Here is a 20,305-nt window from a genome sequence, read left to right as displayed (position 1 = left end):
GGGGCTCCAGGGAGTTGGAGCAGGACCCAGGAGGGCGGGGATGCCCTCGGGCTCCCGGGGACACTGACGACACCTGCGCCCCAGGAGAGTGCGCCGAGCTCCCTAAGGGCTGCAGCGCGCACGGCGGTTCCAGGAGCAGCTCGGAGGGGCTCGGGCGGCGGCTCCGCGGAGGGGGTTGCGCGGCCCGGGAGCGCGAATCCAACAGCGCAGGCTCCGGAGCACAGGGCGCCGGGACACAGCCCAGGATCCGGCCTCCCCCGGGACAGGCAGAGACCGGGAGGGCCCAGGACAGCGAGGACGCTCCTGCCCCAGCTGAGCAGATCAGCGGCCCCGCCCCGGAGCCTCCAGGCCCTGCAGACAGAGAGCTCCGGAGTTCCTGCCGGAGCTGAATCCAGGTTTCCAGAGCTGCCCCGCCACTGGGGCTGTTCCTCCTGCGGCCTCACGGGGTAAACAACCCCCACTGAGCCCTGCACCAGGCAGGGGCACAGCAGCTCCCCCAACTGCTAACACCTGAAAATCAGCACAACAGGCCCCTCCCCCAGAAGACCAGCTAGACTGACAACTTCCAGGAGAAGCCAAGGGACTTAAAGAACACAGAATCAGAAGATACTCCCCTGTGGTTCTTTTTTTTGTTTTGTTTTGTTTTTTTGTTTTTTTTTTGTTTGTTTTGTTTTGCTTTTTGATTTGTTTCCTTCCCACACCCCCCGTTTTTTTTCTCCTTTCTTTTTCTTTCTCTTTTTCTTCTTTTTTTTCTTTCGATTTTTTTTCTCTTCCCTTTTTTTTCTCTTTCTCTTTTCTTTCCTTCTTTCTCTCCTCTCTTTTTCTCTTTTTCCCAATACAACTTGCTTTTGGCCACTCTGCACTGAGCAAAATGACTAGAAGTAAAACCTCACCTCAAAAGAAAGAATCAGAAACAGTCCTCTCTCCCACAGAGTTACAAAACCTGGATTACAATTCAATGTCAGAAAGCCAATTCAGAAGCACTATTATACAGCTACTGGTGGCTCTAGAAAAAAGTATAAAGGACTCAAGAGACTTCATGACTGCAGAATTTAGAGCTAATCAGGCAGAAATTAAAAATCAATTGAATGAGATGCAATCCAAACTAGAAGTCCTAACGACGAGGGTTAACGAGGTGGAAGAACGAGTGAGTGACATAGAAGACAAGTTGATAGCAAAGAGGGAAACTGAGGAAAAAAGAGACAAACAATTAAAAGACCATGAAGATAGATTAAGGGAAATAAACGACAGCCTGAGGAAGAAAAAACTACGTTTAATTGGGGTTCCCGAGGGCGCCGAAAGGGACAGAGGGCCAGAATATGTATTTGAACAAATTCTAGCTGAAAACTTTCCTAATCTGGGAAGGGAAACAGGCATTCAGATCCAGGAAATAGAGAGATCCCCCCCTAAAATCAATAAAAACCGTTCAACACCTCGACATTTAATTGTGAAGCTTGCAAATTCCAAAGATAAGGAGAAGATCCTTAAAGCAGCAAGAGACAAGAAATCCCTGACTTTTATGGGGAGGAGCATTAGGGTAACAGCAGACCTCTCCACAGAGACCTGGCAGGCCAGAAAGGGCTGGCAGGATATATTCAGGGTCCTAAATGAGAAGAACATGCAACCAAGAATACTTTATCCAGCAAGGCTCTCATTCAAAATGGAAGGAGAGATAAAGAGCTTCCAAGACAGGCAGGAACTGAAAGAATATGTGACCTCCAAACCAGCTCTGCAAGAAATTTTAAGGGGGACTCTTAAAATTCACCTTTAAGAAGAAGTTCAGTGGAACAGTCCACAAAAACAAAGACTGAATAGATATCATGATGACACTAAACTCATATCTCTCAATAGTAACTCTGAATGTGAACGGGCTTAATGACCCCATCAAAAGGCGCAGGGTTTCAGACTGGATAAAAAAGCAGGACCCATCTATTTGCTGTCTACAAGAGACTCATTTTAGACAGAAGGACACCTACAGCCTGAAAATAAAAGGTTGGAGAACCATTTACCATTCGAATGGTCCTCAAAAGAAAGCAGGGGTAGCCATCCTTATATCAGATAAACTAAAATTTACCCCAAAGACTGTAGTGAGAGATGAAGAGGGACACTATATCATACTTAAAGGATCTATTCAACAAGAGGACTTAACAATCCTCAATATATATGCTCCGAATGTGGGAGCTGCCAAATATATAAATCAATTATTAACCAAAGTGAAGAAATACTTAGATAATAATACACTTATACTTGGTGACTTCAATCTAGCTCTTTCTATACTCGATAGGTCTTCTAAGCACAACATCTCCAAAGAAACGAGAGCTTTAAATGATACACTGGACCAGATGGATTTCACAGATATCTACAGAACTTTACATCCAAACTCAACTGAATACACATTCTTCTCAAGCGCACATGGAACTTTCTCCAGAATAGACCACATATTGGGACACAAATCGGGTCTGAACCAATACCAAAAGATTGGGATTGTCCCCTGCATATTCTCGGACCATAATGCCTTGAAATTAGAACTAAATCACAACAAGAAGTTTGGAAGGACCTCAAACACGTGGAGGTTAAGGACCATCCTGCTAAAAGATAAAAGGGTCAACCAGGAAATTAAGGAAGAATTAAAAAGATTCATGGAAACTAATGAGAATGAAGATACAACCGTTCAAAATCTTTGGGATGCAGCAAAAGCAGTCCTAAGGGGGAAATACATCGCAATACAAGCATCCATTCAAAAACTGGAAAGAACTCAAATACAAAAGCTAACCTTACACATAAAGGAGCTAGAGAAAAAACAGCAAATAGATCCTACACCCAAGAGAAGAAGGGAGTTAATAAAGATTTGAGCAGAACTCAACGAAATCGAGACCAGAAGAACTGTGGAACAGATCAACAGAACCAGGAGTTGGTTCTTTGAAAGAATTAATAAGATAGATAAACCATTAGCCAGCCTTATTAAAAAGAAGAGAGAGAAGACTCAAATTAATAAAATCATGAATGAGAAAGGAGAGATCACTACCAACACCAAGGAAATACAAACGATTTTAAAAACATATTATGAACAGCTATACGCCAATAAATTAGGCAATCTAGAAGAAATGGACGCATTCCTGGAAAGCCACAAACTACCAAAACTGAAACAGGAAGAAATAGAAAACCTGAACAGGCCAATAACCAGGGAGGAAATTGAAGCAGTCATCAAAAACCTCCCAAGACACAAGAGTCCAGGGCCAGATGGCTTCCCAGGGGAATTTTATCAAACGTTTAAAGAAGAAATCATACCTATTCTCCTAAAGCTGTTTGGAAAGATAGAAAGAGATGGAGTACTTCCAAATTCGTTCAATGAAGCCAGCATCATCTTAATTCCAACGCCAGACAAAGACCCCACCAAAAAGGAGAATTACAGACCAATATCCCTGATGAACATGGATGCAAAAATTCTCAACAAGATACTGGCCAATAGGATCCAACAGTACATTAAGAAAATTATTCACCATGACCAAGTAGGATTTATCCCTGGGACACAAGGCTGGTTCAACACCCGTAAAACAATCAATGTGATTCATCATATCAGCAAGAGAAAAACCAAGAACCATATGATCCTCTCATTGGATGCAGAGAAAGCATTTGACAAAATACAGCATCCATTCCTGATCAAAACTCTTCAGAGTGTAGGGATAGAGGGAACTTTCCTCGACATCTTAAAAGCCATCTATGAAAAGCCCACAGCAAATATCATTCTCAATGGGGAAGCACTAGGAGCCTTTCCCCTAAGATCAGGAACAAGACAGGGATGTCCACTCTCACCACTGCTGTTCAACATAGTACTGGAAGTCCTAGCCTCAGCAATCAGACAACAAAAAGACATTAAAGGCATTCAGATTGGCAAAGAAGAAGTCAAACTCTCCCTCTTCGCCGATGACATGATACTCTACATAGAAAACCCAAAAGTCTCCACCCCAAGATTGCTAGAACTCATACAGCAATTCGGTAGCGTGGCAGGATACAAAATCAATGCCCAGAAGTCAGTGGCATTTCTATACACTAACAATGAGACTGAAGAAAGAGAAATTAAGGAGTCAATCCCATTTACAATTGCACCCAAAAGCATAAGATACCTAGGAATAAACCTAACCAAAGATGTAAAGGATCTATACCCTCAAAACTATAGAACACTTCTGAAAGAAATTGAGGAAGACACAAAGAGATGGAAAAATATTCCATGCTCATGGATTGGCAGAATTAATATTGTGAAAATGTCAATGTTACCCAGGGCAATATACACGTTTAATGCAATCCCTATCAAAATACCATGGACTTTCTTCAGAGAGTTAGAACAAATTATTTTAAGATTTGTGTGGAATCAGAAAAGACCCCGAATAGCCAGGGGAATTTTACAAAAGAAAACCATATCTGGGGGCATCACAATGCCAGATTTCAGGTTGTACTACAAAGCTGTGGTCATCAAGACAGTGTGGTACTGGCACAAAAACAGACACATAGATCAGTGGAACAGAATAGAGAATCCAGAAGTGGACCCTGAACTTTATGGGCAACTAATATTCGATAAAGGAGGAAAGACTATCCATTGGAAGAAAGAGAGTCTCTTCAATAAATGGTGCTGGGAAAATTGGACATCCACATGCAGAAGAATGAAACTAGACCACTCTCTTGCACCATACACAAAGATAAACTCAAAATGGATGAAAGATCTAAATGTGAGACAAGATTCCATCAAAATCCTAGAGAAGAACACAGGCAACACCCTTTTTGAACTCGGCCATAGTAACTTCTTGCAAGATACATCCATGAAGGCAAAAGAAACAAAAGCAAAAATGAACTATTGGGACTTCATCAAGATAAGGAGCTTTTGCACAGCAAAGGATACAGTCAACAAAACTCAAAGACAACCTACAGAATGGGAGAAGATATTTGCAAATGACATATCAGATAAAGGGCTAGTTTCCAAGATCTATAAAGAACTTCTTAAACTCAACACCAAAGAAACAAACAATCCAATCATGAAATGGGCAAAAGACATGAAGAGAAATCTCACAGAGGAAGACATAGACATGGCCAACATGCATATGAGAAAATGTTCTGCATCACTTGCCATCAGGGAAATACAAATCAAAACTACAATGAGATACCACCTCACACCAGTGAGAATCGGGAAAATTAACAAGGCAGGAAACAACAAATGTTGGAGAGGATGCGGAGAAAAGGGAACCCTCTTACACTGTTGGTGGGAATGTGAACTGGTGCAGCCACTCTGGAAAACTGTGTGGAGGTTCCTCAAACAGTTAAAAATATACCTGCCCTACGACCCAGCAATTGCACTGTTGGGGATTTACCCCAAAGATACAAATGCAATGAAACGCCGGGACACCTGCACCCCGATGTTTCTAGCAGCAATGGCCACGATAGCCAAACTGTGGAAGGAGCCTCGGTGTCCAACGAAAGATGAATGGATAAAGAAGATGTGGTTTATGTATACAATGGAATATTACTCAGCTATTAGAAATGACAAATGCCCACCATTTGCTTCAACGTGGATGGAACTGGAGGGTATTATGCTGAGTGAAGTAAGTCAGTCGGAGAAGGACAAACATTATATGTTCTCATTCATTTGGGGAATATAAATAATAGTGAAAGGGAATATAAGGGAAGGGAGAAGAAATGTGTGGGAAATATCAGAAAGGGAGACAGAACGTAAAGACTGCTAACTCTGGGAAACGAACTAGGGGTGGTAGAAGGGGAGGAGGGCGGGGGGTGGGAGTGAATGGGTGACGGGCACTGGGTGTTATTCTGTATGTTAGTAAATTGAACACCAATAAAAAATAAATTAAAAAAATAATAATAAATAAAATAAAATAAAATAAAAAAAATTTCCTCTCAGAATTGCTTTTGCAGCATCCCATAGGTTTTGGTATGTTGGGTTCCCATTTTCATTTGTTTTAAGATGTATTTTATTTCCTTTTTGATTTCTTCATTGTTTTAAAAATATTTTATTTAAATTCAATTTGCCAACATATAGTAGATCACCCAGTGCTTATCTCATCATGTGCCCTCCTTAGTGCCTGTCACCCAGTTACTCCATCCCCCCACCTCTCCTTCTGCAACCCTTTGTTTCCCAGAGTTAGGAGTCTCACATGGTTTGTATTCCTCTCTAATTTTTCCCCACTCAGTTTCCCTTATAGTCCTTTTCACTATTTCTCATAGTCCACATATGAGTAAAACTATATGATAATTATCTTTCTCTGATTGACTTATTTCACTCATAGATTGTTCAGAAGTGTGTTTTTTAGGGGCACCTGGGTGGCTCAGTCAGTTAAGCGCTTGACTCTTGGTTTCAGCTCAGGTCATGATCTCAGCATCATGAGATTGAGCCCCACATTGGGCTCTGCACTCAGTGTAGAGTATACTTGGGATTCTTCCTCCCTCCCTCTTCCCTCCCCTTGCTTGTTTGGGTTCTCTCTCTCTCTCTCTTTCTCTCTCAAAGTTCTTGCAAGTACTAACAGAATGGCATAACAAGGGACTATAGCTACTGAATTTGAAATCTGTATATAGTGGTGAGAAGGGAGGAAAAAGAGAAAGAAGATACAATGAAATAAATTGAATAAGTGGGTAAAGGAGAAGGGAAATGAGGAAATCAGTCTCATTATGAATGTGAAAGCTCTAAGCATACTTAGTAATTTTATCAATCAGTGGGTTCACATCTTTGATTCTTACCCATAGGGAAATGGCTCTATCATGGTGTCCTGGTGCCCTTTTATGTATACATATAGGCAAAGGCCTAAGCCACAGCTAATCTGAGTCCTATAAGAACACCTTGTGATCTTCTCAGAACACAAGAACATGGGAGGCTAGGGAGGGAACTGCTACAAGGCCATTTACTCACATACCTATCTCCCCTCGGAGGCTCTCAGGAGACAATTTCTCATCTCCTCCCGGATTCTGAGGAGATAGGAAGCTTTCTGTCCTGTGTTCCTCAAGATAGAGCTAGGAAATATAAAGTCACTTAGCTGTTGTCTAGATTTGGCTCCTAGCAATAAGTACCTCACAATTTGTATTGTAATCTCCTGCCCCCCTTTTTTCTGTTACCCTTTTTTGATGTGTGGGACAAAGATCACAGGTTGCTGGTACCTTTGGTTAATCTTCCTTTCACTATCTATGTAAGTAATAAAATGTCTAAATCTAAAAGTGTCTCATTGCATCTTTTCAAATCAAAGTAGTCAGGCCTTAACGTTGGCCTTGCCTTGTTTTTAATTAGTGAGCTTGACAAATTTTGTATCCAGTGTGGGGCTGGAAAATTTAAAATGTCCTTTTAGAGAACATGGGACTGCACAGGCCAGGTTAGGAGATAAGATAGATTTCCTGGCATCTGGTAGCATGTGCTCTCACCTATGTGGTGCACAGAAGAGAAAATAGGGCCCTCCTACTAAGGGAGTATATGGAACCTGTTAGGACAGGTAAGATTCCTCATGATCAGGTAGTGCAGCCCTTGGCCTAGGAAGTGAGCAAGGGTAGAGGAATCAGGGTTTTCCCACAGGAGCCTTGTGAGCCAGGTTAGGTTATAAGACTCCCAGGGATCCACTAGTGTTACCCGTTGATAAATGTTTGGAGGTCAAGTGGCTAGAAATAAGATCAAAATCAGCTGCTCAATTGATGTTTTTATTAGAAGTATATTGCTGAGACCTGTGAATGGCCATTTAAAACCAAAAGTAAATGGGAAGGAAGATATGTTTATCATGCAAGTTGCTCCCTCTGTGCCACCCTTTTCCTCCACCCCTTGAGCTTTTAGCTACAGTGTAATCCAGAAGTGCCTAAGTTAAAACTCTTTGTTCTGTGTTTCTGTTAAAAAAGAAAAGGAAAGAAAGAAAGAGAAAAAAGCACCTAATAGAGTGTGAGGAAACTTGCCATGGAGAATTTTTTTAAAAAGTTAAAGTAGCGGGATCCCTGGGTGGCGCAGCGGTTTGGCGCCTGCCTTTGGCCCAGGGTGCGATCCTGGAGACCCGGGATCGAATCCCACGTCGGGCTCCCGGTGCATGGAGCCTGCTTCTCCCTCTGCCTGTGTCTCTGCCCCTCTCTCTCTCTCTATGACTATCATAAATAAATAAAAAATTAAAAAAAAAGTTAAAGTAGCTTGTGAGTGAGGTTCAGGATGATTCATTGCATGTATAGTTGTAAAAATGTGTAATTGGTTTGAAATGTGATACATATTTTAAATTTGAATGTTTAGAAAGTATTAGAAAATTCTTTTGATATCCAAAGTTTTCACTGTATAGTGATGTTTTGTTGTTTGGCAAATTAAAGATCTCATTCTCAGTGGCCTTGGCTGCCCACTAGCAGGAGTGACTGATAAGCCCCCAACAAAATTCAAGGCCTGCTTGGCAAGAAAAATTTCTTCAAATAATAGCAACTTCACAACATTGAAACTCTCTGGAAGTCAAAGAAAAACTGTCTTTTGCACACTAAAAAAACAGTATGTTCCTGATAGAAAAGTTGTAACTCCGCAAAAGCTTCCCATTTATCTTACAATAAGAGAGATGATACTACAGGGGATTTTGGCCCCACAGGTTCCTGGAAGATTGGCTCCATTCAGATTTTTAACCCCCACCCCTTAAAGGCCTCTAAGGTTGAAATGCCCTCTTAGAAAAAAAATAGGTCAGACCCTTCAGGTTGAGTAGCCAGGTATGGAATGGAACCTTGGTGGGTAGTAGCAGATCTAGTTACTGAAGTGTTCAGTTCAAGGTAGACAACTGGTGCTTGATCATCATGATGATGAGAACCCTAATGAGTTCCATCAGTAGTTACGGTTAGAGATAGGAGGAGGGAACCTTATAAAGCCAAACAAAGTATCCATGCTATTGGATAAGCAAAATTATTTCCTTCTGATCATTAGCTATAACCACAGATAAAGTACTCCCTGATAATCAAGAGTTGTCAGATACTCAGAGAAGTGTTACGGTCTACTCTTACCATGACTAAGAAATGTGGGAAATTAGAGATAGTTTTGATCAAAAACCTAATGAAACTACAGAGGCTTGGCGCCTTTGACAACAGGTCAGGGAGCCATACTAGTTTCGATGGGTGAGAGGGGATGGAAACCACTAGGTTACCTAAAAATGGGCCCCTGCTTGAAGCCAAGCATGCCACATGCACCTTGGCTGATGGATGACATGAGCCTGGAAAAACATGTAAAGACCAATCAGGGCTTGTTGCAGTGTGGGCCTTTACATTTATAATAAAATGGTGGTCTACCTGAGATGAGTTTCTGTCATCTGATAAACACACATGGATGAGAAGGGGGAAAGTTATAAATTCACTTATGGTCACTGTAACCTGAGCCTGGATTTATAATGGAAAACATGAGTGCTCAAATGAAATATTGATCCAGGGTCAAACTGTTTGTTTAGTTGGTAGTACCAGGCTATCAAAAACAATAACATCTTTTCTTGCACCCCAGAGATCACTTCCAGATTCTGTCCAACAAATTGTCAGAATGGAAGCCTGGATACAAGACTAAGAAAATGTCTTTTAGGCTAACGAAGAGAAAAAAATTGAAGTTCTATGCCAAAGGACCATGTGGAACAGACTATTATGCCAGGGGAACTCATAGGGGAGAGTGGCAATTTGCCCGTTGTCTTAGTCTATTCATGTGACTATAACAAAATACTATACACTGAGTGTCTTAAACAGCACACATTTATTTCTCACAGTTCTAAAGCCTGGGAAGTCCAAGATCAAGGTACGAGCATATATAGTGTCTAGTGCGAGAGCCTGTTTCTTGGTTTATAGATAGCCATCTCCCTGCTGTGGCCTCACATGGCAGAAGGGTTAAGAGAGCTCTATGGGGTCTCTCTTATAAACACACTAGTCCCACTCATGAGGGCTCCATTTTCATGAGCTAATCACATCCTGGTCTGCACTTCCAAACACACTGGGGATTAGAATTTTAACATATGAATTTTGGGGGGACATAAACACTCGGTTCATTGCACCCATGAAGGAAACTTTCTATCAGACCATAAGAGGACTACAAAACTTAAAGTTCTGGCTGTAGTAGGGAGTGTTCCTTTGGAATTTACTGTGGACAAATAGGAGGAGGCCTAAGAGGACCTTGCTCAAGTTTGTGCCACTTGAATTAGTATTGATCCAACATCTTCAATATCACCTCTTTACCCAGACCTTACCAACCTTCAAGACAAACAAGATTGGGACAAAGGCCAGGATCCTTCCTTCCCTAAGAGGGTCTGAAGGCCTTGTGCACTGGTCAGGGGGTATTGGGGACATGATGGAAATGAAGGTTGCCAAAACTTTTCAACTCTTGGACATAGCACTATGGTGCTGAGCAGCACCCATGAGCATGGCCAGTATGGTATGCTAAATGATGCCTGCCCCCCCCCCCAAATGTTCACATCCTAATCCCCAGAACCTGTGAATATGTTACATGGCAAAGGGAACTAAAGAGGTGTGATTAACGTAAGGATCTTGAGATGGGGAGCTTATGCTGGATTATCCAGGTAGGCCCAATGTGATCATAAGAATCATTATAGTCCTTATAGGAGGGAAGCAGAAGGTCAAAGGACAGAATATTCTATATGGCTGGTATTGAAAATAGAGGAAGGGGCCATGAGCCAATGAATTCAGGTAGCCTCTAGAATATGGAAAAGGCAAGGAAATGGATTCTTCCCTGAAGTCTCCAAAAAGAATGCTGGCCTGCTAATGCATTAATTTTAGAATTCTGACCTCCAGAACTGTAGCAGAATAAAATTGTGTTGCTTTGAGCCACTAAGTTTGTGATAATTTGTTATAGCAGTGAAAGGAAAATTAGCCTCAAATTAATTGGATTTGGAAATAGATCTCAGATTGGACAATGGACTTATAAAACCTTATACGTGGGCATCTGGGGACCAATACCCACTAAAGTTGTTGTAACATACTTTTCTTGACTTTAAGGGATATTCCCTATTGAGAAATACCACAATTAGAACAGTGGTGGTGATGTGAATGCAAAACCAAGAATCTGCTTAACGTGCTGAGCCTAGTCATGTAGTTACTGTAAAGCAATAAAGATACCAAGGATTAGTGGAGACAGAGATGCTTAATGAAACTATATAATCTTATATTATTTCTATGTGTCTGGTGAAAAAGGCCAATAATATTTGATATTTCATTTTGAACTATTATAAACTCAATGCAATAGTCTCTCTCATCCCTGAAATTCCAGATAGCATAATGATGACTGAGTCTTTTGTGAAGACTGAAGGATTCTGATGTGTGGTGTTGAGCACCACTGATCTCTTCTTCAGCATCCCTCTGGATCTACATGATCAAAGCTAATTTGCCATCATGTGAGTCAGATTAAAATATATGTTTACTGTGATGCCTCAAGGTGATCTGAACTCCCCCATGATTTCTCATCACTGAATAGGCTGAGACATAGAAAAGACTGAAACTACACCACAGTTTTTCTAGTAACATTACATGGAAGACATTATTCTGGGCTGGAAGGGCTAAAGACAGCATACAGACTGCCTTAGATAGGTGTTATAATATGTGAGTAACCAGGGCTGGAGAATGAACTCTGACAAGAATCAGTGGCCAGCAATGCAAGCAACATTCTTGGTAACCATGTGGGCTTATGCCCAGAGAATAATCCCTAAATGTGTTATAGAAAAACGGATTATCTTAAAAACCCCAGTAAACAAAAGGGGGCACGACATCTGATAGACTTGTTCAATATTTGAAGTTCATCGTACCTCATATGAGGAAACAGTAACCATCTTTGAATGTGGCCCTGACCAACAACAGGCCCTAGAAACTATCTAGCAAGCTGTATAGACTTCCACTTGGGCCACTCAGCTCTAAGGATCCCTTTCAGGTACAAGTTTCAGTACTTGAAAATTATGCAGACTGGTGCTTGTGACAGAAAGATCTGATCACCAGGCAATGATGTTCCTGAGGGTTTTGGACAACCTCCCCCACTTCCCTCACATGGTATACCTCATTTGAGAGACTATTAGTGGCTTGTTATCAGGTGTTGGTGGACTCTGAGACACTAACAAAGCAACAACGTTATTACACCCTGATATCCCTACCATGGGATGAATCAGAAATGAAAACACAAACAAAATAGATATTTCACAAAAGCATCCATTATTAACTGGTAGTGGTATATTCAGGGGAAAAGTAAGATTGACATTATGGCATCTAATAGTACATAAAAAAGTGTCTGGTCGCTCTCCAGTTGAGGTTGTCTCCATTATGGGGTCTATGCCAGCACCTTGGGCTTCTTGAAGGCTTTAGTAACTTGAGGTTCCTGAGGATACCTGGGCCTGGTTCACAGATGGATCAGCTGTATCAAGGCCAATGAGGTGTACTGGGTGCCTGCTTCTGTGCAGCCCCAAAGAAAACTATACTACAGCACTGCATGAAAAAGGAAACTTTGTTCAAAAGTATAACACCCCTCAGAATGCACCCTGTTACATGGTCACTGACTAATGGGCAAAAGCCAGCAGGGTGGCAGTGTGGTGTCTGGCAGGATGATGGCTAGATAATTAAGTCTGAGCCTCTGTAGAGACATTATATGGCAGCAAATCACACAAGACTTACAGCCCCTGTTGCTGACCTACACACACATATGCACACGTGTATCAACTTGACTATTTGGCCTATGTGGAAGACAGATGGATCTTGGAGAATGACAGTGGATCATCATAAGCTTAACCAGGTGGTGCCTCCAGTTGTAGTTCATTTCTTTTGGATTGTAGCACATCTCTTCATGGGTCATGCTTTATACCTCATGTTTAGGGATCTGATGAGACTTGAATCTAGTTACAAGTATAGCAGCAAACAGGTAGTGGGAGTATCTTGATGAGAATCTGCACTGTCTTGCATGGCAACTGCCTGGGTGAAGACATTACAATTTCCTCATGTAATGCAGGGCTAATCTCAGGAGTGGAAGGGCTGCTAATTCTGGGAGTGAGAAAGTTGCTGCCACTGGGGTTGGGGAGGTCATTTTCACTGGCAAAGAAGACTCATAAGAATTTAGAGGCTTCTTGTCCTGAACTTCATCAAGATCTTCCCATATGTTCCCATCCCAACTTATAATATCCCATTCTTTCCTAACTAATGCCCTTACTTTAATAGTAGACACCCTGTGAGACTGGGAGTTCAATTTGTGTTGTAATTCAGCTAATTGCTTGTGTTTGATTTTTAGCAATCTCAGCCCTGCAGCTGCAGGAGATAAGAGTCTCCTTCAGGGCACACATAGAAATTTTCAGATAATTTATGTGGTGCTTGAGCTTGGAATTCAAATCCCTCAGCCTATTCTTTTTTTTCATGACATTAGGAACAATCTCCTAATGAGCCAACCTCATTATATTCACAAATTTTCCAAAAATATTCAAATCTATCATGTATGCAGTCACCCAGCTCCTTCTTGTAAGTGGCTGATCAGGAATATACAATACAGATATTTCACCTATCTGTATTGCCAGATCCTGCCATGTTTATCATAGCTTTCTTTACTACTGGAAATAGTCATTAGTATCTTTAAATCTAATAAGTATGGAGATTCAATTCCAGAAACTCTGAAACAGTTCATAAAACTCATTCTTAACATTTGTTCCTCTAGAATCACTGTCAGTATCAAAATTAGTGTCAATCGGGGTTCTCCAGAAAAACAAAACCATTTGGATATTAACTTATTCATTAATTTATTATGAACAATTGGCTCAAATGATTATGGAGGCTAAGAAGTCCCAGGATCTGACACCTGTAAGCAGGAAACCCAGGAAAGCTCTGAAGGCCTGAGAACCAGGGGAAGGTGATGGTTTAAGTCTCAGTATCAGGGCAAAGACTGGTATCCCAGCTCAAACACTAAGGCAGAGAGGAGACAAATTCTTCCCCCATCTGCTTTTTTAGTCTATTCAGGCCCTCAACAGATTGGATGATGCCACCCACACTTGGAATGGCAATCTGCTTTACTTAGTTTACCAATTAAATTGTTAATCTTATTCAGAAATATCATTACAAATATACCCATAAATAATATTTACTCAAATATCTGGACATCCTGTGATCCAGTCAAGATGACACATAAAAGTACCCATCATACTGATCAAATCTGAAGTATCCATAAAAGGATACCTGGTTACAGCATCCATCTGAATATAGCATTGCACAGGATAATTCATCTACAATTCAGGGCTGAACCCCAAAAGCAAGACCTAGTACATGGGGCTAAGAAGCCTGGCAAATGTGCCCAAACTGCTAGATACACAGTCAAGTGGCAAAAGGAGCTTTGGGGCACATATCCAGAGGTACTAGATCCAGCCAGTCCTGGCAAATAGACTATAATAGCTCCCCTATTCTCCTCTTGAGAGTACCACTGGGCATTGGCTTCATAGACACCTTTTCTGGGTATGGCATTGCCATTCCTATCCACCTAGCAAATGGGGACCATACTATTCAAAGCCTCTTAGGTGGACTATGTTGCATATTTTGATTCTCTAAACATGTGTATATATTGACACTGTCTTTATAGCAAAAAATAACAAATGATGGGAAGCTATATAGGCATTCTGTAGAAATCTTATGCCCCATATCATCCCCAGGCAATTGAAAGATAAAGTAAACTCGTTAAGGAGAAAGTGAAAAAGATAACTGGATAATGAAGGCTCAGTTCCCAGTGGAACACACACTTATATAGGCAGTTTGGGCTCTAAATATGGTAATTCCTCAGAAGGTTACCTTCCATTCAAATAAAATGCCTAATTATGAGGTTGGGGGGTTTTGGGGGGGAAGCCCAGATGAGCTGTAAGAAAATCCAAACTACATAATTCACTCTTCTCCCTATTGTTTGTTGCTTCCATACCTGCTCCTGGGAAATCAGGCTATTAGAATTTGCAAGAAACAAGACTGTGGGGATGGGAGATTCTAATCTGATGCTTTTTCAGTTGTCTGGCTCTGCTTGCTAGATTTGGGCAATTGTGGATATTGATAATAACAATCATTAATATGAGGTAATAACCCCTAAGGTGATCTGGGCATGGCCCACATGTCAGGGGGTATGAGATCATGTCAAATGGTAGAAGAAATACAAAGAAGAAATTTCTGAACCACACAGGTACGAAATCAGGGATATGGTGGTACACATTGGAAGGATTGGGAAAAATGGTGAAGTGATTGCGGCAGGAACCAGTCACATCAATCATGTGAGTATGGAAAGAGAATAACAATCTGGCTGGTGGGGAGAGAAAATCTTTGACCTTGGGTGGTCAAGAATGGAGAAAGAGACTATTGATTTCTATCTACTTTTGTCAGTTCTTATCCGTAGTATATCTGGTCAATTTAATACTGAGCTACACCATTACCCATAACTTAATTGCTGACCAAGAAAAAAAATCTTAGTTTAAAAATTCTCAGAAACCATCCAACATCTGCTGACTCCAGAAAGAACAGCCTTGAAACAAAGAACAAGATTAACATTCTAGTTATCTGATATGCTCCTCCTTAGCCTTATGTTGTTATGGCTGGACTCTTTGCTTTTACGTACTGAACTGGTTTGACTGCAACTGGCTGAGGTCTCTTCTCCTGATTGTTCCAATCATCTAGTAGGAGTTATAGTTGCCAATCTTATCCAGTGTTGCCTAAGTCAAACAGAGCAGATTTTGTACAATCCCCTATAAGTATAATTAATTGATTTATCTGGGTGGCGCAATAAAGAATCTGACTCCACTTTTATATTATTGTGGACTACTGGCAACTTTTAAGCCAGGCCTCTCTCTCTTGCTCATCTACCCACATTTGGGCAAGCTGATAAAGTGTACCCTTCATTGGTGCCAATGGGAGTTTTAAATCATGCATAGGGACACTCACCGTGATCCCACCCCCTAACCACAATAGAAACTCCAAGCCAGTTTTCTTTTCTTGTTCTGTCAAGATATTTTCAGACCCATTTAGGAAGCCCACCCTGCTCTCTCTCAAAAATCCTCATTATGTGAATGTTAAACCTTTGAATATTCTCTTGGTGTGTAGGTGGCAATATCCGAACCTAATTTTGGGTGAGGGGTCCATCCTGTACCTTTAGAGTGGGCACAACTATTGGCAATGTGAGCAGTATAGACTAGGTGATGACCACCACCACTGGGGATCTTTTTTCTCTTACCTTGGCTTGATAACTAGTTCTGCTGTTTGGTAGAAAGTATGGAATTTGAACTGCTACCTACTGGCTTGGCTTGCCTTTTGAGTGTATTCCTTTTTGTTGGATTTGTGAAGTTCTACCAAGTTTCTGTTATAGATTTCACCAACCTAAGTTGAAAGTTTTGATAGATAATTAGCATTTTTGAATTGGAGTATAGGATTGTTATTCTCTTTAAAATAGCCCTGGGACATTTGTCATGGCCCAGACCCACCTATGTGTCTTAAAATGAATGGTGTGTTTCAAATTTAGAATAAACTGTTGCTTAACACTAGGCTCAGGGAAATAACTTTTACCCTGTGACCAATTAATTGTGTGTATCAACCAGGCATTGGTCTCCCATTCTATAGAGCATTTATAGAAAAGGCTAAACCCTGTGAAATAATATACAGTCTATGAACTGGTCAAGTGGTCACTTGTGTGGAGGAAGAACAATCACTATTTGGAGAGTAGTTGCTATCTGAATTAATGAGGTCCACAGCCCTAAATGCAGATGGCTTGCTAGGACTCCACAAAATACTTTAGTTCCTGATGCTGCCTATACCTGTCACCAAAAAAAAGATCCCAATTCTGAGGATAATTATGGAAAAATGCCAATGACATTCCTGTAGCATACCAAGAGATTAATTCAAACCCAACTTAAGCCCAGGTCCTTAAACCCTAAAAAACGAATATTGTGATGTGGGAAGCCCCTAATCCTCATGATACGAATTTGAGGCTCTCTGGAAGAAGAAATTTATAAATAAATAGGATAGGGATAATGCTTCCAACTATATGGAAAGAAAGAAAAAGAGAGGGAGGGAAGGAAAGAGAAAAAGAAAGAATTGAGGATTAAGGAGTACCCTTGGGATGAGCACCAGGCGATGCATGGAAGTATTGAATCACTATATTGTACACCTGAAACTAATAATACACTATGTTAACTATACTGGAATTAAAATATAAAGTTTAAGAAAAGAGAGAGGAGAGGAAGAAGGAGGAGGAGAGTAGGAGGAGAAAAAGGAAGAAAAAGAAGAAAAAAGTGGGTATAGGGAGAAGAAAAAAATGAAATAAAGGTCCAGAATCTGACCCAATTGGAAACCCAAAATTTACCAAATTTATTCATACAAGAAAAAGATAAAGAGGCACTAATGACATTTGTGCTTCTACAGCACAGGTACTGGATTAATTTTAACAACTGCTGAAATGCAAAATTGGCAAAACTTCATGGCCTTAATCAATTCTGGGGCTCAACTTGCAGTTATATCTTCATTCTCACTACGTTTATATATGGCAGATAGATAATCTTGTTTCAAATTAGAGGGTGTTTTTGTATGAGATTAACATTCAGCAGCTAGCCATCTGGGGCCCTGGAGCAGGGGAAGTATGCAGCCAGGTTGGAGCCCCCTGGGGGCTCTGCCTGGGCCTCTCCCTCAGACCATGGGGTTTTCTGCAAGGTTGCAAGGTTGCTGAGTGCAATGATAATGGGGGCAACATGATGTTGTGTATCACCAAACACTTCACGCTGAAGCACCTCTCCAGTGGGGACCTGCTCCAAGACAACATGCTTTGAGGCACAGAAACTGGTGTGTTAGCCAAGACTTTTTTTTTAAGATTCATTTATTTATTAATGAGAGAGAGAGAGAGAGAGAGAGAGAGAGAGAGAGGCAGAGACACAGGCAGAGGGAGAAGCAGGCTCCATGCAGGGAGCCCGATGCGGGACTCGATCTCAGGTCTCCAGGATCAGGCCCTGGGCGGAAGGTGGCGCTAAACCTCTCTCTGAGCCACCTGGGCTGCCCGCCAAGACTTTTATTGACCAAGGAAAGCTCATCTCAGATGATGTCATGACTCGACTGGCCCTTCGTGAGCTGAAAAACCTGACCCAGTATAGCTGGCTTTTGGATGGTTTTCCAAGGACACTTATGTAGGCAAAAGCCCCAGATAGAGCTAATCAAATTGACACAGTAATTAATCTGAAAGTGCCTTTTGAGGTCATTAAGCAATGTCTCACTTCTTGCTGGGTTCATCTAGCCAGTGGCTGAGTCTACAACATGGAATTCAACCCTCCTCAAACTGTGGGCATTGATGACGTAACTGGAGAGCCTCTCATTCAGTGTGAGGAAAATAAGCCAGAGACAGTTGTTGAGAGACTGAAGGCTTACAAAATCCAAATAGAGGCAGTCCTGGAATATTACCAGAAAAAGGAGGTGTTGGGATGCTGAAAACATTCTCTGGAACAGAAACTGACAAAATCTGGCCCTATGTCTATGCTTTCCTACAAAAAATTCCACAAATAAAGGAAAATGCATATAACTAGTAAGATGGGCAGAGGCTCCTCTGTGCATTTAGAAGTTCTTTATCCTGAGACTGGAATGTATGAATTCTTTGAAAATTACTAGTTTCACTTCTGATTTTATTCTGAAAATTAAGGATATGCCAAATAAGTCAGATATTAAGATTCATTTTTTAGTCTAGTGTGTTGTATCCAGTTATCTTTTATGGATGTGCAAATCAGAAACATCAGGTACATCTTAACTTTTGAAAAATCTTCTAAAGCATAATTAAAAGAGCAATTGGTAGTAGTATAATTTTTGTTTGGAAGAGTAAATGGTTGATAAAGATTTATTTTTTCTGAAAAAGTTAAAAAAAATTCCTTGCCATTTGGGAAAGTATCGCATTGGAGAAATTTGCATAGACTGATGCCAAAAAAACTGGCATCATTAGCACTGTGGTACATGGTTTTGTGAGACACCATGCCTACTATATTTCAGGAAAAAAGCAACTGGATATGCAGATTAGTTTCAGGATGCAAATTCACTGCTGCCTTTACACTAAGAAACATAAGCTTGGCCATATATGCTATATTTATTTGTTTTGTTGTTAAACATACCTTCAGTTTACTCAGAAGTTTCAGTCTGCTATAAAATTATACTAAGTTAGTATATAGGAAAATATTACTTTCCTAAGACATATTTTCTTTTGAGAATACATGTGCATTGAGGAAAATGATTTATGTTAGAAATTGACATTAGAAGTTCTTGCAAAAAGACATGAACAGAAATCTCACTGAGGAAGACATAGACATGGCCAACAAGCACATGAGAAAATGCTCCACATCCCTTGACATCAGGGAAATACAAATCAAAACCACAATGAGATACCACCTCACACTAGTGAGAATGGGGCAAATTAACAAGGCAGGAAACAACAAATGTTGGAGAGGATGCGGAGAAAAGGGAACCCTCTTACACTGTTGGTGGGAATGTGAACTGGTGCAGCCACTCTGGAAAACTGTGTGGAGGCTCCTCAAAGAGTTAAAAATACACCTGCCCTACGACCCAGCAATTGCACTGCTGGGGATTTACCCCAAAGATACAGATGCAGTGAAACGCCGGGACACCTGCACCCCGATGTTTCTAGCAGCGATGTCCACAATAGCCAAACTGTGGAAGTAGCCTCGGTGTCCATCGAAAGATGAATGGATAAAGAAGATATGGTTTATGTATACAATGGAATATTACTCAGTCATTAGAAACGACAAATACCCACCATTTGCTTCGACGTGGATGGAACTGGAGGGTATTATGCTGAGTGAAATAAGTCAATCGGAGAAGGACAAACATTATATGGTCTCATTCATTTGGGGAATATAAAAAATAGCGAAAGGGAATAAAGGGGAAAGGAGAGAAAATGAGTGGGAAATATCAGAAAGGGAGACAGAACATGGAAGACTCCTAACTCTGGGAAACAAACTAGGGGTGGTGGAAGGGGAGGTGGGCGGGGGGCGGGGGTGACTGGGTGATGGGCACTGAGGTGGGCACTTGACGGGATGAGCACTGGGTATTTTTCTATATGTTGGCAAATTGAACACCAATAAAAATAAATTTAAAAAAAAAGGTCTTGCAAAAGCGCTGAAGTCAAGTTTTTAATGGAAAATGTAATTATAGCTTAATGTCTTCAAATGTTACTCAGGTTAAGAAGTATGTGCTTTAGGATCTACTTGCCAGTTTCTGTTTTTTATCACTATGAGTGATCCATCTTGATGAGTAACAAATTAAAGTACAAAAACAAAAGAAAAGAAAACCCATGGCCCTAAGTAAAGCAAGCACA

At 41.0% G+C, this 20,305-nt stretch overlaps 1 pseudogene; it reads left to right on the top strand.

The window, feature by feature from the left end:
• The first annotated feature begins 17,690 nt into the window (after nucleotides 1-17,690).
• LOC100687582 lies at nucleotides 17,691-18,512 on the top strand (annotated as a pseudogene).
• The last annotated feature ends 1,793 nt before the right edge of the window (nucleotides 18,513-20,305 follow it).

This window comes from Canis lupus, chromosome X (genome assembly GCF_011100685.1).
Source record: "Canis lupus familiaris isolate Mischka breed German Shepherd chromosome X, alternate assembly UU_Cfam_GSD_1.0, whole genome shotgun sequence".
Lineage (NCBI taxonomy): Eukaryota > Metazoa > Chordata > Mammalia > Carnivora > Canidae > Canis > Canis lupus.
The sequence above is the reverse complement of the archived record's forward strand: the minus strand, read 5'-3'. Positions and strand labels throughout refer to the sequence as shown.